The following is a 23,867-nucleotide window of genomic DNA, read 5'->3' as shown; positions in this document are numbered from 1 at the left end:
AATTATAAGCCAAATTTACTTCTATCCTTTGCAAACTACCTGGATTTGTGTACTTTGTTAGAGCAACAGTAGTGGACTAGTCTTGCCTACAGACTCAAGCCCCTGGGCCAATGAGCCCACCATGATGGGGACCCTGACTATGTCCTGGACAAGGCTGGACAACTCCCTATTCCTATTTTACTCTTCTGCCAGCATCACAGTGACGCTATTCTGCCTGGTAGGACTAAGAAGCCATCTGAGTGAGCAACAAACCCATGTGATGCTTGCCAAACCCAACTTCTGGTCTATGTAAGGGGCCTGAAACATGCTCCTACTTAGGATTTCAGGATTATGAGGAATAGCCTGGCAGAAGAAGTGCTCCGTCCCTGCTAGGAGTATTTACATCCTAACATTCTTAGTCACCCCACCATGGATTCCCTGCCTGCAGTCAACTCCCCCGCCCCACCACCACCCACACACCCCTCAGCAGCTCCCAAGGCCATGGGTCAGCCTATGTATGACTATGGCAGGCATGGAGTGATGCTGACTGTTTGGCTTCCAAGTAAACAAAGTGCTTAACCTGCCACGTTTGCAGTTTGAAAGAAAGCCAATGTGGGAAGCTGAGACACTAGATTCTATGCTTCATTCTGTTTTTACCTGGCTCTGGTCATTTAGGTAGAAAAGGTAAAAGCTCAAGCTGCTCTCTCCTTTAATTCCCAAATAGGCTTCATCATTTCTCTGGCCTTCTCTGGCCTGCAGGTGCAGGGCGGATAGCTGCGTGGTCCAACTTCAGAAATAATCTTCTTTACTTGGTTACCTACCTGTAGTCCTCAGATTCATAGTTACTTCACTCACTCGGTAAACACGTTCTGAATGCTTACTCCCTTCTTTATCTAAGCCCTGTCAGTTACATACCCGTCTCCAATACAGTCTCTAACATTGTTTCCATAAGCCTACGGATGCAAGACACTAGGAGCATGGCCAAATCCTATCATTGCTCAAGACCCAGGAATGAGAGTGTGGAAAGACAAATAGCTTGCGGCATACATGACCAACCATCACTCTTATCGGTTCTGCAAAAACTGTGCAAATGTTTAAACACATTCAAACCCACCTTGGTCTTGGGGATATCTGAAAGAGACCTTCAGCTGTTTGTGTGTGTGTGTGTGTGTGTGTGTGTGTGTGTGTGTGTGTGTGTGTGTGTGTGTGTGTGTGTGTGTGTGTGTGTGTGTGTATGTGTGTGTGTGTGTGTGTGCATGAGCATGCATGCATACTGCAGGTGACTGCAGCAAGTTAAGATCATAGATGGGAAGGAGTCTGGCCCTTTGCTTTTCTGCAATGCCTGCCTTGCTCTCCCTCCTTGGCAGGTCTTCAAAACCTTAGGTCTTTTTGGTGTTGGGTGCCAAAAAAGCCTCCCCTTGTGGTCATCCTGAGCATTGCCGACTGGCTCTTCCTGGCTCCCATACATTCTGGTGGCACCAGGGGAACACTGGTGTCACCATTTCTTTTGCAAACCTTAAGTACCCCCACTGGTAAAGGACTGATTCAGGACATCGCCTCTTTGACTGCCCACTACTGCTCATTCTGGCCTCTCTGTAAGTTGTCTCCACTCATTCCCCTCGATGCAGCAAATGGCATCCACTACTAGCTTTTCAGGATGCACCATGCTTTAAACCAAAGCAGGACACAAGATAACTATCACCTAAGGAGTAAAATGCACCCCTATCCACTGGTTCCCAGTGGCAAAGGGATTAACCATCTCCATCCCCACTTTCTCAAGGTTCAGCCTGCAGCTGACAAAACATAGATCAACTGAGGAAGTCTGGCACTCTTCTATCTGCAGAGGGTCAGAGGGATATTATAGGGCTAGAGCTTGGGAGGGTACCCTCCACCACCTCCAGCTCAAAAGGCATCTGGTGATGACAGACCTCACACTCTGGCTAAGAAGCCTCCCGATCAGCGAGGCCAAAACTATCTTTAACACACTACAAGGCGATCTCTTTTTCCCCTCTCATCCTAAGTGCAGGCTGGAATTTTCTGGAGGCCACAGGACATGTGACTGAATGCAGATGCAGTTGGAAAAATCCAGCTGCCTTCTTGAAAACTACATTAAAAAAGGATTCAGGAAATGTAAAACGATACTATTCGTTCTTCTTATTCACAGTTTCTTTTTCTTTTTTTGGGGGGGAATCGAAAAATAGTTACATTTTTCCTAAGTAACATTATTTCTATTTACACCTAATGGGTTTATTGTTGTTATTTGTAATGGAATCTTTTTAAAATTTCTACCTTAATTATCTAAAATGGTAACTATTAAAATCGGAAGCCACATGATCACAGCTCTTTGGGGGTCTTTGGTCATTTTTTAAGAATATCTTGAGGGTCCTAAGAACAGTTTTAACCACTGCTGCCTTATTCAGACCTCTCCAGCCCGAAGGCTGGTTCCCCTGGGAATCATGACCTCACCTAGCACCCAGCACTTCAAAGAATACCTGGGGATAGTCTGAAGGAAGCCAACTCATCACTCTTGGACACTGAACTGCTTTCCAATGGACATAGCTAGCTCTACAGAGAACGCCTTTATGGAGAAAGACCCTGAGACTTCTTCATTCAAAAGGATTTTTCTTTTTCAAGAAAACCACACTGAGTTTTAGAACTTTTCACCTGAGATCTGGCCACACACATGAACTTCACTATAGCCAGACCACGTTCATCAGGCTGCGCATACCGCCCTAGCAGGCAGGGTGGGGCAATACATTCCATTCTCCTCCTCAGGGGACTAGCAGGGGGCCCAGGAGGGTCAGTGCATTTGAGAAGTAGCTCAGCTGTGCTCCCTGAAGCCTTAACCTGCTTGTTGATTCTGGCAAGATGTATAGCTCTGTCATTTAGAATGCTCTTCCAAGGCCTCCCCAACTAGCCCCACAAATGGGGAGACAGAAGGAAAATGTCATACGTCCAGTATTTCCAGTTTCCAAGCAAAGTTCTAGCCCTGGCCTGGGGTGAAGTGCAGCCCGCGTGACAGACTGCCTCCTTGGGGTGGCCAACACCCACAGGCGGCCAGAGCTTGTCCATCTTCCCTTGGTTTGTATGAATACTGGAGCCAAACTCAACAGCACGCATCAGCGCCCAAGATTAGGCCCTCCCCAGCACAGAAGAGCAACTGTTCTCAACTTGTACTGACCCCAGCTATCTATGTCCTTCACTTCCAACTGTTGGAAGCTGAGGCCACTGCCCGGGAAGAGGAATGAACCACAAGGCTCCAGAGAACAACTGTGCATCCCAACCCTCTCCTCTTCTCCCCCTCCTCTTCCAGCCCCCAGAGCTTCAGGACAATGTCCCCCTCTGCCCATGGCCAGCACTGAACACAGCACTTGAAGGAAGATCTATTTCTGACTTGTGAATGTGAGCCATACTCTCCAATGGGGCAAGGACCTTAGTCATGCCTCTTACTTCTTTTCTTGAGGAAACTGTATATTATTACAAGGATAAAAAGTTCTCCCTTCTTTGGGAAGGCAATGGCAACCCTAAGAGTTACTTAGTCAACCTAAATAGAATGTCACACCTGTGCCCTAAGCCTGTGCCAAACTAAGAGTGACAGAGGGAAAGTGCAATGGGGAGGGGGGGTAAAACATATCTAGTCAGATGTCTTCACTCATCATTGTGGCTACCCAGGGGCTCAATTGTCTGACATACAGAAAAGGAATAGGGCTAAGGGTGGAGCTCAGAGCTGGAGTCAGCACAAGCTGAAAACAGTTGCTCCTCTGTGATCAGAAGAGCCTAATCTTGGGTACTGGCATGTGTGAGACCCTGGGTTTGATGCCTAGCAAAAAAAATAAATAAATAAAAATAAAAAGTAAGACTAAAAACTAGAATCGAATTGTAAAGGATCTTGGTATAAGATTTCCTCCATGCTAATCCACACTTGCAAAAGGCCATTTGTATCAGTTTCTCCTCACCATGACAAATACTGGAGAGGACAACTTAAAAGGAGGAAAGATTTATTTTGGCTCATGGTTTCTGAGGTTTCAGTTCATGGTCGGCTGGCTCCATTGCTATGCGCTTGTGGTTGGACAGAGCATCACGGCTGAGGGATAAGTCAGTGCAGTCTGGAAGCAGAGGCAGGAAGAGGCTTGGGGCAAGATATACCCTTAAAGCACACCTCCAGAGACCCACTCCCTCCTAGTGGGCCCTGACTTTTATAACTTTCCACCACCTTCCCAAATAGTTCTGCTGGCTGAGGAACAACCCTTCAACACATGAGCCTGTGGAGAATACAGCTATACTCAAAACTCAGTAACACCCAAAACAACAAAATGGCTACCAACTACAAAATGGCTACCAACTTCAAAATGGCTACCAACTACAAAATGGCTGCAAACTACAAAATGGCCACATAACTGGAAACGAATGGCTCATGCCTATAATCCTAGCTACTTGGAAGGCTAAGATCTTAGGATCACAGCTGAAATCCGCCCCAGGTAGAATCTGAGAGATTCTTAACTACAACTAACCATCAAAAAGATGAAAGTGAAGATGTGGCTCAAGTGATAGTGCATCAGCCTTGAGGGAAAATGCCAAGCAAAGAGCACAAGGCCTGGAATGCTGGCGCCAGTACTAGGGGGAAAAAATGTTACATTTCTAGAAACAAAGGTGAACTGATATTACAGACAAAATAACATTAGCTATGTTCCCAAAGGCAGAGAGGAGCATTTTCCTGAATCTAACCACCTTGTAGTTCTAGGGTTTTAAGTCCCAGGACTGCAGAAAAATACAGACTCTTTCTTGAAAAATTACCCCCAGGAAGTAATTTTCCTAGGGAAAAGGAACTAAATATGCATCAACCAACACTGTGCCAGGAATTGTGAGAAACTCACAGTTAACTTCTTAGTCAGCAAGCAAAGAGTAAAAATTCTTACCCTAAAATTGGGAACAAATCAAGATTATCCCCTTTGCCACTTCTATTTAACAGTATTAGAAGTCCTAGCCAGAGTAACTAAGAAAGAAAAAGAAATAAAAGGCACACAAACTGAAAAGGAAGCAGTACTAAAAGTAAAGCTATATAATCTCCACTCAACAATTAGAATAAAACAATGGATACATCTTCAAGACAGTGGATATAATAGTGACTCTTCATCTTTGATACCAGCATCACAGGCAACAGAAAGATAAACAAATTGAACTTTATACAAAAAAACTAAAACTTTTGTGCATCATGAAACACCTACCAATGAAAAGAAAACCCACAGAAAGGGACAGCATAGCTATAAAACCATATTCCTGTAAGGGTACTAGTATCTAGGATAAAATGAAAAATTCCTACAATTCAATACCAGAGAGCCTGGAAGCCCATGGTTCATGCATAAAATACTAGCTACTCAAAAGGCAACATGGGAAAGTGGCACTGTGGCTCAAGTGGTAGAGTACTAGCCAGAGCACCCAGGCCCAGAGTTCAAGCCCCACGACCAACAACAACAAAGAAAGGCAACATGGAGAAGATCATAGTTTAAGGGCAGCTCAGACCAAAAAAGTGTGCAAGAGTGGCTTTGGTGGTACATGCCTATGATCAACAAAGGAGAGTACCTGGAAAATTATGGTTCAAAGCCTACCTGGGCAAAAAGTCTATGAGATTTCATCTTAACAAAAAATGCTGGATGTGTAGCATACACAATAGCAGCCTTTCATCCCAGTTACAGAGGGAAATGTAAATAGAAGGATCACAAGCCAGGCTATCTGGGGCTGGGAGGGGGAAATCAAAAAATTTTGTTAATCTCAAAAATGGTGGCCAGAGCCAAAAGGACTGTAGGCATGGTTCATATGGTACAGTGCCTGCCTAGCAAGTATGAAGCTCTGAGTTCAAACTCTAGTACTGCCAAATAAGATAGAGAGAAAGAAAGAGAGAGAGAGAGAGGGAGGAGAGAGAGAGAGAGAGAGAGAGAGAGAGAGAGAGAGAGAGAGAGAGAGAGAGAGCAAACAGAACAGTGAGAAACTGCTTAACACTTACTAGGATGCAATGTCATTTATTATAGCTATCATAATTATAGTAATTACATAATAATAATAATAGAAAACAAGTAGAAAAGATGAGACCCTCGTACATTCTGGCAAGAATGTAAAATGATATAGCAACTGTGATAAACTTTGGCAGTCCCCCCAAAAGCTAAATACAGAATTACTAAATGATCAAGAAATTCCAAGTTTAGACACAGGCTGCAAAAAAGCTGAAAGCAAGTGTTTAAACAGATACTTGTACACTAATGTCCATAAAGCCTTTATTTACAAGAGATGAATGGTAAGAAACAACCTGAATATCTATCCACAGTAGGATGGATTAAGCAAACTGTGTTGTTTGTATTCAGTGGAATATAAGCCAACAAAGAAATGTGCTACCACTTGGAGAAACTTTGAAAACTTTTTGCTATGTGAAAGAAGCTAGTCACAAACATACGATGTATTCTGAACAAGGAAATTTGTGAAGACAGAAAGTAGACTTCTTTAAGTTGGCTAGGAAAAATAGAGAAGGTGGGAATGGGTTGATAGCCAAACACACAAAGTCAAGAAATTGTTCTGTTGGAGGACATGAAATTGTTTCCAAATTGACTACTGCAGAGGCTAAACATACCTGCAAATGTCTTGGCTTAATATTTTATGTAAATGTATGTATCTTAGTCTCTTGTGGTGTTATAATGAAATACCTGAGAGTGATACTTATTAAGAACAGAAATTTGGGCCAGAAATAGCTCAAGCGCAAGAGTACTTGCTTAGTAAGTGCATAGCCTGTTTTTTACCTGCCAGGTAAAAAACAAAGAAACAAATATGGAAACTTACTTTTTGCAGTTCTGTAGGCTTACCTGTCTAAGACCAAGGTGCCAGCATTTGGTGGGGGCCTTGTTTGCTGTGTCCTCACAAGAGAGAAGAGCGAAAGGACTATCTTAACCAGATCCAACCCTTTTATAAGCGCACTACTCCTATTCATGAGGGTAGAGCCCGCAGGACTCCACACAGGCCACACCTCTCAATACCAGTGTGCTGATTACATCTCAATGTGTATTTCGCAAGGGACATAGTATTTGAATCATAGTCATCTAGCTTATGACTCTCAACAATCTTCTGTTTTTCTCTATAGCCCCCTGCCTTACTCCCTGCAGTACCATACTCAAAAGTCTAAATTTAAGAATTTCATCCAAAATCACCTAAATCTGGTAACAGTGAGATTCAAAGGTGTGTTTCATCCTGAGGCAAAATGCTCCCTAGCTATGAACCTGTGAAATCAAGCAAGTTATGTGCTTCTAAATGCAAGGGAGTGATAGGTACAGGACATACATTTCTATTCCAAAAATGAAGAAAACAGGAAAGAAGTGAGGGATAACAAGTCTGAACCAAATCCAAAACCCAACAGGACAAACAGTAAAATATGAATCTAGAGATTCATGTTTGATCCCCAACCTACCTTCTGGATACACTGAAGGGCACATTGAAGGGTCCTCAAAGCTCTGAGGTTCATCCCTTACACTGCATCAGTTAATTCTCAAATACTCACAGCTCCCCAAGACTAGTGACTCTGTGTATGTGTGCTGGTCCTGGGGCTTGAACTCATGGCTTGGGTGCTATCCCTGAGCTTTTTTGCTGAAGACTAGCACTCTACCACTTGAGTCACACACACACACCTCGAATTCCAGCTTTTTGGTGGTTAATTGAAGATAATAGTCTTTCTTGCCAGGGTGACTTTGAACCATGATCCTCAGATATCAGCCTCCTGAGTAGCTAACATTACAGTGGTGACTGGCTAAGACCAGTGATTTTAAAGTTACAGGATCTCAAGGGCCCTCTACCAAGGGGTTATTACTTAGGTATTACCCTAAAGGTCTCTCAGTAGTAATCAGTGACCCCCAAAGCTCTATTAAGGGAAGCCAATGCAGTGTTGTGAATACTTTGTTTAGAGATTTTGTCTATTTAATATCCTAGTTCACTGCTTTTAAATTCTGCCCTCCACAAAGCCCAAGGGCACATGCATGGTACAGCCAGGTTCTTTGCCATTTTCTTGCAAGTGTGGTCCTTCCTCTAGTTCCCCCTAAGACACTCTTTTTTTATTTGGTCTGTTTTTTATTGCAAAAATGCTGTACAGAGGGGTTACAGTTATAGGGGCAAGGTAATGAGTACATTTCTTATTGAGCATTGTTGCCTCCTCCTTTGTTTTCCCCCTACCATCCCTTCCCTCCCACCTCTACAACAACCCTCTCCATAGTCCCCCCCCTCCCCAAAGCTGTAAAGTTTGTTATTTCTGACTAAATCTCATCAGAATGGGTATTCAGATCTCACTTTCTACTAGTACTACATTACTACAACTTTGATCATTTCTAAGAAGACCCAGGCTCTCTCCTCATGGTCTGAGCCCTCACCAGAATCAGCCTTCACATTCCATTTATTTTTCTAGAACTTCCAAACTGTTCCAGCTATGACTCATGACTCATTTCAATGCCATGTCCCCATTTTTAGGTATTAGTTATAGTAACACCTCATTCTCGGCACAAATGTCTTAGTCTGTGCTGCTAAACCAAAATATCACACACTAGATTTTGAATAAACATAGAAATGTATTCCTTATAGTTCTAGGGACTACAATTCACAACTGTCCTCAGAGGATCACTCTCAGCTTCCAAAATGGCATCTTGCTGCCTCCTCCACAGGGATAGATTATCCTCACATGTCACAAGAACAGAACAGAACAGCTCCACCCCCACCAGCCCTTTTATTAAAACCCTAATCCCATTCATGAGGTCTTTGCCCTCATGACCTAACCACCTCACAAGGGCTCCATCTTTTAATACTGTCACAATGGCCACTAAGTTTCAACACATGAATTTAGGGTGCTGCATTCAGATCATCGAAATGTAAGTATATGCATACAAAAAAACATATACAAATACATGGATCTATGAATACATTGTTATTAAACAGGAAAATTATAGGGCATCTGAATTGTGTCTCAGTAAAGCTGGCTTATTTTTGAAAGGAAGACAGAGAGACTCTACAGAAGACAACCCCTATGAAATAATCAGTACAAAACAAGTTCTATGTTCCCTAAATCTTGAACCACCATAGTTGATCTTCTCTTTGGATAAGATATCACATTACATCATGGCACACTAATTTTTCTAAGGCAATGGACCTAAACCAAGTTTAACCCAAGTTTAACAAACTTACCTGGCAGTAGCTGACTGACTAGGACATGTAGAATCCACTGACCTTCAGGATACGCCAAAGTGTCCAACATCAGAATCACATAAGAAAAAAAATCAGTTAAAAGAAAGGCAGGGCCTCCCAAACCATTCAAGATTCAAAAGGTTCCAGACCTTTCTAAACACATTCTACCATCCTAAAGAAAAGAAAAACCACCAAGTAAACCCTAGAGAAAGCACACAGTTGTCAAAGCAGGATGCTTCAAATACTTATAATTGGAATAAAGTAGGGGCACATTTAAACCGTACCACTTAGAACAATGTAGGGCTAATTGCAGGAGAGCCTTGGCAAAATTCCTGGATCAAGTAAGAATGTTATTAATAATAGTTCTTAAAGTATGAGGTGTCTTTAGAGAAGAATTTCTAGAGAAAAAGGAATGAAAGAGAAAATGGAGGTGTCGGCATCAAGTCCTTACTGTACAAAGCATGGGTCTCTGGTGAGCCATCCCTGAGAAAGGTGGAATGGCAGGTCCCACACCATACCACACCAAATACAGAAACTGTTCTTGATCCCTAGGAGGTTCACACACACGATTCAAGTTTAAGAAACACTCATTTCAAACAGTGTGACAGTACTGAATAGCAAGAGCTAATATTTAGCTTGCATCAGAACTGAAATGTGCTATCTCCTTCAAGACACTACATAAATGAAAAACATATTAATAATCACTGTAACAGTCCCTCCTTACAGTTTCAGATTCCGTAGTTTCAGTTTAACTGGGGGGTGGGGGGGGTGAAGCAGACATGAGAAGATTAAGTGGAAAATTCCAGAAAGAAATAAACTGTGCCTAATTTATAAATTAAAACTTTTTTGTAGGTGTGCATGTACATAGGAGGAAACTATAATACCTAAGGCTCAGTACTGCTACAGTTTGGAACTGGAATGTCTCCAAAGGCTCCTGTGTTATAGGACTTGACTTTGGGCTTGACTCTAATGGACGGTGGTGGAAACCTTTGAGGTGGGGCCTTCTAGGAGGTTTAAAGTGCTTGAAGGGAAATATGGAACACTGTTGGGGTGCTCTCTCTCTTTCCTTCCCTCCCTCCTTCCCACCATTCCCCCAACCCCCTGCCCCAACCCCCTACCATGAGCTACCTACCATGATGTACTGCCACAAGGCCAAAAGCAACAAAGGCCAAACAACTACTTACAGAAACCATGAGTTAAAATAAGCTTTCCCTCTTTTTAAGCTGATTATCATCAGCATCTGTTGCTGTAATAGATAGTTGACTTGCAAAGGTACTATCCCATTGCTGCAGGCATCCTTTGGGGGTCTAAGTTCACCTCTGGTGGATAAAGGATAACTCATACACCCCATGCTTTACTGTTGAGTCACCCTGAGCCCATCCTTGTACTCAAATCTCCTTTCCAACACTGAAGGATTTTCACTGTTTCAATCTTAAGTGGGGCAGGAACAGACTTAGGGAGACAGCCTGACTCCTCAGACATCTGTTGAATGTGTGTCAGGAGGCGTCCCTGTCAAAAGGCATTAGAGCGCTTCTTGAAATTCTCACCCCACCTAAATGCTAAACAACGAGAGTTACATTGTCATCAGTAGGAAAAGCAAATAAAAAACAAACTAGTATGATAGAGCCATCAGTATTCCCTTCACAAAATGCAGGAGCCAGCTCCCAGACTAGCACTGAAGAGGAGCGATGACTTAAAAGGGACATTTTACATAGTTAGGATTGTCTCCTTCTGGCGCCACCAGCTACCATCAGATTCCGGCCTGGGGCACCTCCATTTGAGTTTAGATGCCTCGAACTGCCTTCAGGCAACTCTGCACAGACCAGGAATGTTCCAAAAGTTGAGTGCTAGACCCTCTGCTAGTGGAAGCAGAGAACAAAAGAAAAGAAGACAAATACGTCAAAAATACAGCCTGCCACCCCCTTCCTCGCCAGAACTCAGTATTTTCCTGAGCCTTTAACTTCCACAGATCCTAAGAGGAATAAAACCTACTGCACATGGAAACTGGAAGGGGAGTATTTTTCCTGAACAAATCCAAATAAGACCTTCATGGAAAAAAGGTTCAGGGGCGGATAGCATTTGGGATGGGTAGGGACTTTGTGGGTCATTTCCAACTACAGATAGACCTTGACTTACAATGCGGTTATGTCTCAATAAACCCACCATAAGTTAAAAATACCGTAAGCTGAAATACATTTCCCTAAGCCAACCTATGGGCACATCATAGCAACTCAGTATACTACAGAGGGTCAGTTGTTCCTCCTTATGATCGCGTGGCTGTCTGGGAGCTGTGGCTCACCCACCTCTGCCAAGAATCACAACAGAGGACTGTAGCATGTATCGCTAGCCCAAGAAAAAGATCACAACTCAGAACTCGAAGAACGGTTTCTTACTGAATGCGTACTGCTTTTCACACCACCATAAAGTTGGAAAATTACAAGTCAAATCATAGCACGTAGGGCACCCTCTGGAGCGAATTCTATGGATTAGGAGTAAATAGGGTCCATCACACTAATTTTGGATGCCACAAGTGGCGTGCCAGCTGCCAGATCTGCTTCTCAGTGTCCTGTGCTGGGTGGAGCCGGGTGAGCCCTGGGGATTGAGCCAATTCCTTTTTTTAAGTATGATCGAATAAGAGAGAACAAGAAGGCCCACACAAAGACCTCTCTTATGACACATGCTTCCAGACCTCCCTGGGTCCAGAAGGCTCAGACTGCCTCCATACTACCCCTCTTTCTGCCCTTGTCCCTCCAATGAAGGCAGTAACTCTGCCAGATGGGAGCTGCCAACTTTCTGACCTAATCACCAGAAGGCCACGTGGTGACAAGGCCCAGAACACAGCATCTGTCATCCAGCGTTGTGCCCATTAAGAGTCACCTGTGGTGTGTGCCTCTAGAAATGGCGGGGACTCCATTTCCCAGGCTTAGCAAGTCAGCTGCACCAAGCTAAGTGTCGATACCCATGGAACAGTGAGTGTTCAGAGCTCAAACCATGAAATTGCTGTTCTTTTCCCACATATTCTGCCACCTGGGCATCATCAGAGCAGTCTGGAAGGAATGTAAAACTGTGCCAGTCCGCACGAGTTTCCTAAGACATTCTCACTAAGTCAGAAGCACATACTCCGAGAAGCTGCCTGGCTTTGGAGAGGACCACAAGGGCTGAACGTCAGTGAGTTCAGACGGTTGCCTAAATGTCACCTAATTCTAAAATTCAAAAGATGCAGTGTTCTCTGAAAGTTCAGAAGCCCAGCTCTGGGTGGTAATTACATGAGGGCTGGAGGAGTAACTGCTCATGGAAACACTTAGGAGAGATTCGGGAATTAAAAATAACTCACATTTTTTATTTTACCAAACTGGAGCTGGCCTTACCCCCTTTCAAACCCATATATATATATATATGTATATATATATGTATATATATATATATATACATATATATACACACATACACACACACATACACACACACACATACATACACACACGTATGTATATGTAATTTTACCAAACTGGAACTGGTCTTATCCCCTTTCAAAGCCCTAGTGAAAATGTCATGAACTCTGTTTACTGTCTCCCTCCACAATTAAGTGTCCACCATCCTCGATTCTGCAAGACAGGGACTATTTTCCCTGTTTTCCAGAAACAAGGAGGGGCAAAAAGCACAAAGGGATCCAACTCTTATCTACACCATGACCTCACACCCACCTTACAATTCATCATGTTTCCTTGCAGGGGTTCTTGGAAAAGAAATGAAAGTGTCCTTTGCCATCTTTCTTCTCTGGACAGATAGAAGAGAGGAAAATCCCAATAAGCCCATCTCCCCTTGCCTACCACCTCCCTCATCCTTACCCAATATGTTTAAAACACAGTAGGGCCGAAACTAAAGGTCTATTCCGACTTCAAACATGAACAGGCCCTACCAACCGGGCAGAAAGAAAAAGAGCAGAGAGAGACGCTTGAATACAGACAGTACACAAACTCTCCTAGCCACCAACAGGTCAAAATCCCGCAGTCATTTACTGCATTTAAGTCTTAAAGCTAAGGACGATGACGAAAAACACCCACTTTTTACTCGCTGGCCTAGGAGTCAGGCCGTTATTAGGACAGACCGCGGTGTCCCCAGACAATAGCTAACTGGGTGCCGGCTCCTCTGTCCAGGCCTCCTTTAATACACTAGCAGGGGCTCCTGTCATCAAAGAAAAATGGCAGCTGATGAAAGGGCCAGTCAACGAGTAAACAGGTGATCTAACTGCTTTTTTTTTTCATTCCCCTCGAGATCGAGAGCAAAGATCTACGTGTACATCTGCACAATGTGGTGAACTCCATCAAAAACATAAAACTGATGGGAAAAAAATCTTCCTCATATAGTTCTCACGAATTGCTATTTTCCTTAAGAGTAGGAGGTAGTTTTTTCCCCCTTTTGGATAGATCGGGACACAGTTAAAAAAAAAAAGATGTGTTTTTCCAAGGCTTTTATGTCGAACTATACTCCAGCAAGGTTTAAAAGACGATCCAGTAGACGTCGGTGTTCCATTTTTAACAGAAAGAAGAGAAGAAGAAGAAGAAGAAAAAGGTCCAGTTACCCCGGATGCCCGTATCTGTGCGTTCCCCCAAGCTAGCTAGTTCCCGCACCGCTGCCCTCCACTTGGCTAGGAGCGGATGCTACGTCTCCGAGTTCGTTCGCGGTCTATGCAGGCACAGTTACTATTTGTTACATAATATTAAACAATTAAGGGGTTTTTTTAAAAAAAGAAAATGGTTACATAATTCTGCCCTACGGCGGCGAACACCCACAGAGGTTCTCGCGATCCCGGACAGCCCGGCGAGCTGGCGCGAGCAGCGGCACGGCGAGCCGCGCAGCAGCGCAGCAGCGCGGCACGGCGCGGCCGAGACCGCCAGGCGTTCGCGCTCGCTCGCGAGCTTTGCCGGCGAGCTGCCGCTCGCTCGCGCCGGAGCGCACTGCGCAGAGCTGGCCCTTCCCGGCTGACCACCGTGACCTTGGCTGGTCTCTCCTTACCTCCAGACCCCCCGATCCCCCCCCAAAAAACACCTCCCGATGGCGGAGCCCACCTGCGTACCTGGAGCACCGGCTAACGCAGCCTTTGCCGCACGGGGTCGCTGCGTGCGCGCTGCCGGCCGGAGGAGGACTTCCGAGCCCGGCAGCGCCCGGCGCGTGGACAGCGCTCGGCAGGCATGGACAGCTCCCGGACTCGCGGCTCGCCTCGGTTCTCCAAGGCTCGGCCCCAACCCCGGGCCTGCAGCGCAGGCAAACCGAACGCGAGGCCGGAGCTGCCGCGGAATCCAGGCGAACGCGCACGAACACGCTAAGCGAACCTACACACCGCCTCCGGGGACGCCATCCCGGCAAGGGTGCGATCCCGCCCCGCCTCCCGAACGTGCCCGACTGGACCCACCCCCATCTCTGCACAGGTGCCGGGAGGCCTGCGCGGCCGCGCCGGTCCCGGGTCCTCCACCGCGCTCCTCGGCTTCCAGGGGACCAGGCAACCGTGAGGACCAGGAGGACGAGGGACGCGGCTGGGTCCTTGCGCACTACGGGAACCCCAGGACCGAACCCATGTGACGCAGCCACGCCCCGAGGCCCAGCGGGGGCCCTCTGCTGCCCAATCCCCGGATCCCTGGTTCTCATGGCAACCCTGAAGAACCTCTTGCTCCCTGCAACGCTTCCTCCCCTCCCCCACAGGCCCACTCCGCCCTGATGGGCAAGAACGCGCTGCCTGGCCGCGCTCCTGCCGCGGAAAGTCCTCCATGTCCACCCGTTAAAGCACATACAGAGCGCGGGGCTGAGTGCTGGGCCCACCAAAAGTCAGGCGCACCATCTCAAGACCCGCGGCAGAGGGGTGGGGGGGAGAAGGAAGGCTGGAGGGGGCTGTGAGTGACCAAGGCCAGCTCATCCTAGGCTTGCAGGATCGCTGTCGCCTTATACCCCTTCCCAAAATGTCAGAACAGGAACAACCGGGAAGGAAGAGGCTCCTTCTGGAAGCCATAGGCATCACGCTATTGGACATCAATGAGAAAGTAGGAATCCGTTTACATAGACATAGCAAGAAAAATAGTATGTACTGTGTATCAATATGTGCTAGTCACCTTACACACACACACACACACACACACTTGCAACAAAGGACGCAAAAGGGGAGACTGTCAATTGTGATCTCACACACACACACACACACACACACACAAATTATTGTCTCTCAATATCCCCCTAAAATGGTTTCAGAACCCCCACGGATAACAGGATTCTCCAATGCTCAAGTCCCTTATATAAAAGGACATGTTTGCAACCAACAGACATCCTTTCTGTGTGCTGTAAGTCACCTCTAGATAACTTAAAATACCTGGTACATGTAAATACTATATGAATAATCGTTATCACTGTATTGTCAGGGGACAATATAGAGAAAAAAGTTGAGTACACAAGCAATTTTTATGAATATTTTTGACCCACAGTTGCTGGAATTTGTGGACACTGAACCACAAATGCGGAAAGCCAACTGTATACAAGCCTGTAATAAAGGAGGCAGAAAAGGGTTGGAGATCTTTTTTGTGACTTTTTACAAGGGCACAGAGCTGGTAAGAAGTAGATTTTGTACGCCTCTAGCAGAGAATATGGTGGGAAAAGCTAGATGGCAGCAAGCACAGCAAGAATCAACAGGGAACAACAGATTTGGAAACTGAGGTACTGCACTGTACTCTACAGAGGGAGCTAGAAGCTTCAAAAATGCTCATCTTGGGCACATGTGCAGAAGAGCAGAAAAGCTGCCCACAACTAGCAGACTAGGAGGTAGGCTCAGGTCCCCAAAAGCACCGAAGGAAACCATAGATGATCACCCTGGGGCTGCTCCAAGGGGGTCATGCCCGCACTGTAAAGAAGACAGACAAAGGAGATTTGAGCAGGTTCTGAGAATAGGCCACCAGCAGGGTGTTAAGCCCAAATCACAAAGCAACAAGCCCTTCTCTCAGTCTGACCACAAACAGCCCGCCCAACTCCTTATCACCAAAGGTGGGAAGGCTAGAAACTCTTGCTGGGGCCTCTTCAGTGGAGATGTTTCAGAGTAAATACCACACTGCCCAAAAAAAAAAAAAAAAAAAAAAAATACATTTAGAAGCACAGGATCCAACTCAGAGCTTCTAACAGAAATCAACCTCAGTGAGATTAGGTGACATGCTCAAAGCCTAGAGCAAGATACTGGCAGAAGAATCTGGGTTCCCTCTGCAGTCAACCCTGCAAAAGTGGCTTTATGTGTCCCTAAACCTGCTCTGAGCCTGGAGGGAGATCACCTTTGCCTAAACAGCACAGCCACCCTCCAGGCCTGTGCCTTGTGACCCACTGGACACACATTTTGATCTGTCACAACAAGAAGAGAATCTTTAAAAGACACCGAAGGCAGTGGGCAAAGGGTAACTGACTACAAAAGAGAGATGAAAGCTAGGCCGAAAGCAAGACACATAGCTTGGTATCTCAGGATCTATAACCACTATTTATTTCTGGAAATGGAGGAAAGGTAGAATCTAAAACAAGAGAATAAGTTGGAAGTCTAAGAAGCAGTGAGACCTCAGGTCCTCAAGCCCAGCTCCCACGAGCAGGGAAGGTGTGGGACTTCTTTTGTAAAAGTGAGATAGGTCTCTGGGCAGGGGCTAGCAGGCATAGCTAAGCCTTTGCTCCCAGGCTAAATCTACCTGGGTCACAAATGCACCCTGAGTACCATTTCTAAGAGAAGAAGAAACCCTAAGGCATGGGGTCAGGAGTGCCCACACCACAGGCCAGCCAGGCCTCCATCCACAGAAAGCCAGGCAAAGCTACCACTCATACAGCTCCATCTAGCTTCTTAGCCATGTGCTTCTGAAGTGGATGGACAGAAAAAGCCTCAGATGTCCACACAAAGCCTCTAACATGAGAGCAGATGAGCCTCATTTTCAACCCCCTGCTGCCTAAAGACAGTGGCAGCCTTCAAAAATTTTTGAGAGAAAACTATCTTCAATTTATTAATATTCAGACAAATTAGTAACTGTGAGGTTAGAATAAGGACACTTTCATCCATGCGAGACCTCAAAAATTTACATCCTTTGTCTCTCTTTTCTTGGAAGCTGTTATAGAAATGTTCTCCATCAAATTCTGGGAGTAAGCCAAGAAAGTAGAAATCATGAGACCCAAGAGAAAAAGCAAAGGGCATTTCCAGGATGACGGAGGCGATTCCAAGTTGACAGCTGTGCAGGGAGCCCTCAGTGACCAGCTATGTGGCCAAAGGGCACCTGGGAGATAGCTCGCAAAAGACAAAACTGGGAGATTACATAATGCAACCCCAGACTGACACAACTGGGTAAGGTTGGGGGACATAGAGATGATATGGACATAAAAACATCTAAGCAAAAAAGAAAAGAAAGAAAGAAAAGACTCCAAGAGAAAACAAAATGTCCTACACAATAATCAAGTCTTCACGGTATAGTACATGGCTCAGATAGGAGCAGCACTCAGAGCAGACTCACCACTCTACATTCTGATGTGGCCAGATTTACCAAAAGAGAGGATTTGGGAGCAGGAGGAGTCAGGGCAGGATGGGTAAGAGGGCGAAATCTTTGCCTTCTTTGGGGAAAAGTCAAGGAAGTAGTTGTAATACTAGCATCTGGGAAGGTGCACTGTGTTAGTGAGGCCTTTGTTTAGAACTCTGACAGAATACACAATTAGAAAATCAAATTAAGTTGGGGGGGAGGAGGAGTGGGAATTGAGGAACTGCAAAGCCAGGTGACCTTCCAGATGAACAGAGTGGGGTACTCTAGGGATAGGCTGGGAGGCAGAAGCAGTACCCCAGCTGCAGAGGGAGGCCCTCAACAGGGGCTGCCTGTGTCCACACAGCCTTGTGGGCCCCAGAGCACAGAGCAGGGCCAGGCAAGGCCTGACATATAGAGATGACCCAACAAGGAAGCAAGGAGCTCTGCTTCCCACCTTCTCCCTCCTCCTAGGCTCCAGTACCCCAATATGGAGATGCAGGCCAGGGCGCATAATGTTCTCATCTCTCTAGGAACATCCTGGAGAAGTTTCTGTGAGATCCACACAATTTTCATTGAAAGAGAACAGACAGATCCCTAGAAATGGCAACTTGGAGGCTCTCAGAAAACACACCACAGCCTGGACTTGGCCGCCTTCAGCCAGGGTGAAAAGATGGATGCCATTGGCTCTGGCTAAAGCCACCTATGAGAACAGCTAAAGGTTTCCACCCAACATGGAGACCTTGTAAAGGCAGCACTCCCAAGCAGGGCCCAGATTCAGTGAGAGGTACTCTCCTCTCTCTGGAGGCTTCTGTGGAAACATCTAAACTTAGAACTTTAGAAGGCACTTATGGTAGCTTTAGGTCACTAAGCTTTAGAAAAGGAACATCCTAGAATTATTGCTACGGGTATTTCTTTCTCTGAAGTTCTTGGTATCAAGAGATTTCTTGTTTGGGAGGAGATTTTTCTGTCTCATTTTGTTTATTTTGGAATATTTGCATAATGAGATATCTTGGGGATGAGACTAAAGTTTAAACATATTCTTATTATATACACATGGCCAAGGTAATTACACACCATATTTTTAAATAATTTTGTACCTAAAATAAACTTTCTACTTATAGCACCAAATTTCAGACTTCTGAACATTTTAGATTTCCAATTTTCAGATTAGGGATGCTCAACCTATATTAGATTTCTGGTATCATAAAGGGTTTTTATTATAGAGAGTTTCAGTTGGAAGCTACCACTTCTAGGGATAAAGTTAAACAATTTAAATAAGGGGTTAGAGGACATAGCTCAGTAGTAAAGTGTTTGCTTAGCCTGAGTAAGGCTGTGGGATTCCAATCTCCATCAGCAAACAGACAAGAAAAGAAAAAGGGAAAGAAAAGAAAAGAGAAAAGAAGGAAGGAAAGAGAGAAAGACAGAGTGTATGAGGAGAGGAGAGGGGAGGAGGGAGGGAGGGAAGGAGGGAGGGAGGAAGGAACTAAGGAACGAAGGAGGGAAGGAAGGAAGGAAGGAAGGAAGGAAGGAAGGAAGGAAGGAAGGAAGGAAGGAAGGAAGGAAGGAAGGAAGGAAGGGAGGAAGGAAAAAGGAGGGAGTGAAGGAAAAAGGAGGGAGGGAATGAAGGAGGGAGGGAGGAAACTAAAAAATGACATAAGCAAACTTAACAGTCCCTAGTTGTTGGCCTTTATGTGATAGGAAGAGAAAGAATAGAGAACAGAGCTGCCAGCATCTGGCAGGGTTCTTCCTTTGTCAAGAGACCCATGGAGCCACCAGAGTGATACACCTAAGGGCACACAGATGGGCAAAAGACAGCAATCCACAATGCTGCACTACAAGTGAAGATCCATCCCAAGCCCCCAGCTGTGCCTGAACTGTGGTGACAGAAATGGCCCTCAATAAGGACAAACATGCATTGAACTTTCCTGTGCCATGTGCCTTGTTACAAGGGGAAAGAGGAGAGAGGGAGAGCTCTGCAGAGGAAGAGGGAGAGGGAGTAGGAGAGGGAGAGAGAGGGAGAGAGAGAGGGAGAGAGGGAGAGGAGGAGAAGGGGAGGGGGAGAGAGAGGGAGAGGGAAAGAGAGAGGGGGAGAGGGAGAGAGAGGGAGAGGGAGGGAGAGAGGGAGAGGGAGAGAGAGGGAGAGGGAGAGGGAGGGGGAGAGGGAGAGAGAGGGGGAGAGGGAGAGGGAGGGGGAGAGGGAGAGGGAGAGGGGAAGGAGGAGAGAGAGGGAGAGGGAAAGAGAGAGGGGGAGAGGGAGAGGGAGAGAGGGAGGGGGAGAGAGAAGGAGAGAGGGAGAGAGAGAGGGAGAGAGGAAGACGGAGAGAAGAGGAGAGGGAGAGGGGGGGAGAAAGAGCATGCGCTCCATAATTTCCATTCTACAGTTGAGACTAGTTAAGGCTCTCCAGGCCAATAAACATGTAATAGGACCAAGAGTCAAGCCAAGGCAACGTGCCTAACTGCTGTTGTCCAATGCCCTGGTCAAACAAAGCATAACAGGAATGGAATGGTGGGAAAGGCATTTCCTCTCTAGCACATATTCCCATTGACTGATGGACGTTAACAGCCAAATCCACTGCGCTGCTGGGCCCAGATCAAATAACAAGTTCCTCATATTTAGAATCCGAACAAGGAAAATCTTCCCAAAATCCACACAAATGTTCTAGCATGGGGAAAAGTGGGGCATGCCCTATCCAAAAGCAGAAAACAAAAACACTCATCGCTGCTTTTGAGATCATTTTTTTTTTATAATCCTTGAAAATGGTCTTTGTTTGGGGCATCTCAAAGGAAATGTGTACCAACTTTTATTCCATTATGTTAAAGAAATCTGCTTTTCTATGAGTGTACAGATGGATAGTTTTAACCTTCCTGCTCTTCTATCAGGCCTAGTGATTCCTAAGAGGGTAGACAAAAGCCTCTAGAGATCAGTTCAGAAGTGCTCCTCAGACCAAAATAAGGGTGTCCTGGAATAGACACAGCTCCCAAAAACGTGTAACTCAAATACTAATGTGAATTCAGTACTCTCCAGTGCTTGAATGGATTAGAGCATTAGCATGCAGAACCAAATCCCAAGGCCCCTGGCCAGCAGGTAGCTTGCCTGCCTCAATTCCTTCCATAACCTCCTCTATTGCTGAATCGAAATTCATTAGAAAATCATGACTGGAGCATCAAAATTTGTGTGATGCAGCCAAAGCAGTACATAGAGGGAAACTCCTAGCTTTAAATGCTTATATTAGAAAAGATAGTGACTATTAACAGGACTGAGGCTGCCCAGAACTGGAATTATGGTGGCCACCACAAACCTTTTCAGTTCTGGCTTTCTGATCCAGCAAAGAAAACCATTTTGACTAATCCAACACTGCTCCCAAAAGCAGCAGACACCAGGTGATGTGGCAGTTCCCAGCTTTTCTACTTAAATGACAATACACTACCATACCAAATTTATAATTTCATAAAAAACCAAAGTTGATTTTCCTTTGAAACAAAGAAAAATTATTCATAAGTTCGTGAATATCAAAGTTTTGTCTTCTTGGACCCCAAAAAATTAATCACAATTTGAGTATCAAAGTTGTTTCTTTGAAGCAAATCGTGTTCAAGTGTAAAAAATAAAAACTATTGATAATGGCTCCCCCTATATGGCATTAATCTTGAAGGCTGAGAGGCGCTGGACTAAAGACACATTCCAGAGCCTCTAAGTTCTGGGACTGTGGCTGGCAAATCTCCTCCAGATCATTTCTCTTTCAGAAGCCAATGTGCTTTTGCAGAGGTATAAAACACACAGGAACAAAAGAAACCCAAAGCTTAGACTAAGCTGGGTTCTAAGCTTTGTTAAGACCTTGGGAAAGCCAATCAACCTCCCGAACCTTAGTTCCCAGACCTGTAAAATGGGGTTCAGGGGTGTCTGTGCCGTGAATTAAAAGCAACAAGGGTTTTGAAAGTGTCTTGTAAACTGTGAAAAGCTACCAAAGTATCAGTGGCTCACTTCTCAGTTACTGCAATGCCTGCTAGGCGTGTAACTCTGTCCTCAAATTCCCTCCCCATAATCTGGGGATTGGCCTGGGCAGTCTTTCTTTTTCAAATACTCCCAGAAAAAAAAAAAAAACTCAAATAATAACTTTAGTAAGTAACTCTAGAGTTTTGATTTTTAACAGGCAAGAAAGAAAAAATTCTAGACTTCAAGAATCATTATGGAAGCGCTTTGACTTCGGGGCTTTTAGGCGACTACTTTGAGAAAAGTTATTTACTAAAAATACTCTCCTAAAAGTCCATTCGCCCATGGCCTTAGCACGAAGGGAATTTCTTCTGCTGCAGAAGAAAGCTTCCACCTAATCTGTCCTCCTGGAAAGAGGAGCTCTAGGTCAGCTCTTGTTAAAATATTACCAGTTCTGGAGTGCAAACCCTGTGTAAACCCTGTTGCTGCGCTAACAACGTGAGTTCTTCATAAAGAGGAGTGAAACGTGAAATGGAGCACCATTTTTGAAACTCGGGGGCTCCAAACGGCTGAATCAGCATTTTCTGAAACAAAGTCTTCTGGGCCTGGCCTTTTAAAACAGCGGCGAAGAGAAAGTTGTGCAATAATCGCTTATTTACTCACGAGCGCTACTTGTTTTGGGTCTTTTATTTGCATCTCTTGAATGAAACACTTGGCCAGAAAAGAATATTACAAATTGCATCCTAAAGATCTGAGGAGCTGGTTTTCATAATAATTTTTTTTTGAGAAAAAAAAATCACCTGTGGCTCTCTTACTTTACCCCCACGATTCGGTCAAAGCAAACAATAAGAAGTTCGCCTTTCTTCCCATCTCAAGAAAAGACGAACACAATAAAAAGTAAAGAATACCCTAATTTCCATAACGCACATGCTCCAGGGCCCTCGCTGGGCAGGCGTTTGGGAGAAGGGAGGCAATCAGCAAAGGCGAGGGAGTTGCATCAGAAATTTCCTTCTGCAAACGGTACCCGCTCTTATCACGTTTCCACGGCTGGCGGGCTGCTAGTTCGCGAGCCCTCAAACTTGAAGTTAAGGCCCCAGCGGCGGGTGAACAGGGCCACTTACCAGCATCAAGCTGAGGTGTGTGTGGGGGGGGGGGGGTGGAAGAAGAAGAAAGAAAAGACAGAAAGAAAGAACGGGGAAAGGGAAGAAGAAGAGGAAAAAGAAGAAGAAGAAGAAGGAAAAAAAAAAAAAAAGATCCTCCGTCCGAGGCTGGGCCGCGCTCGGGACTTGGGAGTGTCTGGCACCGCTGCCCCGCCCGCCTGGCGCGCGCGCCGAGGCCCCGCCGCGCAGCGGGAGCACCCCGGGCTCCAGGGGCGCCCGGGCGCCCACCCCTCTAAGGGCGGTGGCCCCCCGAGAACGCGGCCTTGACCGCAGCCCCCGCCCCAACCCCCCCAAGCCGCTGGCGTCTGACAAGATGGTTCAAGAATGCGCCGCTCGGGCTCCACACCTCCCCCCAGGGGTCGGGAGCGCAACGGGGAGAGCCCGGCGGGGGCGCCCGGCCCGCCTCGGCCCCGCATCCGACACCCCAAGTCCCGCCATCCAGCGCCACCCGCCGAGGGGCCTGGGGGACGCCGAAGCCCCCAGCCCGCAGGCGACGCCCTTCCGCCCGCCTCGCCTCCGCGCGGGGGCCCGGCGTCCCCAAGCCGCGGCCGGCCGGCCAGCGCGTAGACAATGACGACGCGGGGACCCGCCCGGCCCGGCCCGGCCCGGGGCCGCGGGGCGCGGACCACAAAAGTAACTTGCCGCCGCGCTCCCCGCCCAACTCCGTACCTGCCGCGGCGCTGCTCCTCGCCGCCTCCGCGTGGCCGCGGGCGGGCGCAGGGTCCCCACCGGGCGAAGGAGGTGCGTGGGACGGTCCCGGACGGACCGCGCTGCCGAGGGCTGCACGGAAACTTTGGGCTCCCGCGGGTCACAGACAGTCGAGCCCGCCCGCCCGACTGGCCGCAGCTCCCTTCCCTTCCTGCCTCCTCGGGGCCTCCCCACCCCCTCGATGGGCTTTAAACTCTCGCGGCCCCGCCCGCCCTCCCCGCCTCCGCCTCCGCCGCCGCCGCCGCCGCCGCCGCCGCCTCCGCCTCCTCCCCCGGCCGCTTTTCCTGCTCCTCCTCCCGCCGCCCGCCGCCGCCCGGACCGCTCGGCGGCCGCCAGCGCGGGAGGAGCCGCGGCCTGGGCGCAGGGCGTGGCGCGGGGGGC

The 23,867-nt window shown here is 46.6% G+C and overlaps 1 protein-coding gene across 3 annotated transcripts in view; it reads right to left on the bottom strand.

The window, feature by feature from the left end:
- Window positions 1–23,634, bottom strand: part of Grb10 (growth factor receptor bound protein 10) — a 161,496-nt gene extending 137,862 nt beyond the window's left edge. For 2 of the 3 annotated variants that reach the window (XM_069995982.1, XM_069995984.1), the window contains exon 1: window positions 23,448–23,634. The gene's annotated coding sequence lies outside the window, so the exon portion shown is untranslated. Of the gene's footprint in view, window positions 1–14,593; window positions 14,651–23,447 lie in introns of those variants that run through there. The other variant, XM_069995983.1, reaches the window with a different exon arrangement.
- Between the last annotated feature and the right edge of the window lie 233 nt (window positions 23,635–23,867).

This window comes from Dipodomys merriami, unplaced genomic scaffold (assembly GCF_024711535.1).
Source record: "Dipodomys merriami isolate MVZ:Mamm:240054 unplaced genomic scaffold, mDipMer1.0.p SCAF_5, whole genome shotgun sequence".
In the NCBI taxonomy this organism is placed as follows: domain Eukaryota; kingdom Metazoa; phylum Chordata; class Mammalia; order Rodentia; family Heteromyidae; genus Dipodomys; species Dipodomys merriami.
Note: the sequence above shows the minus strand (reverse complement) of the source record. Positions and strands in the feature narration are given on the sequence as shown.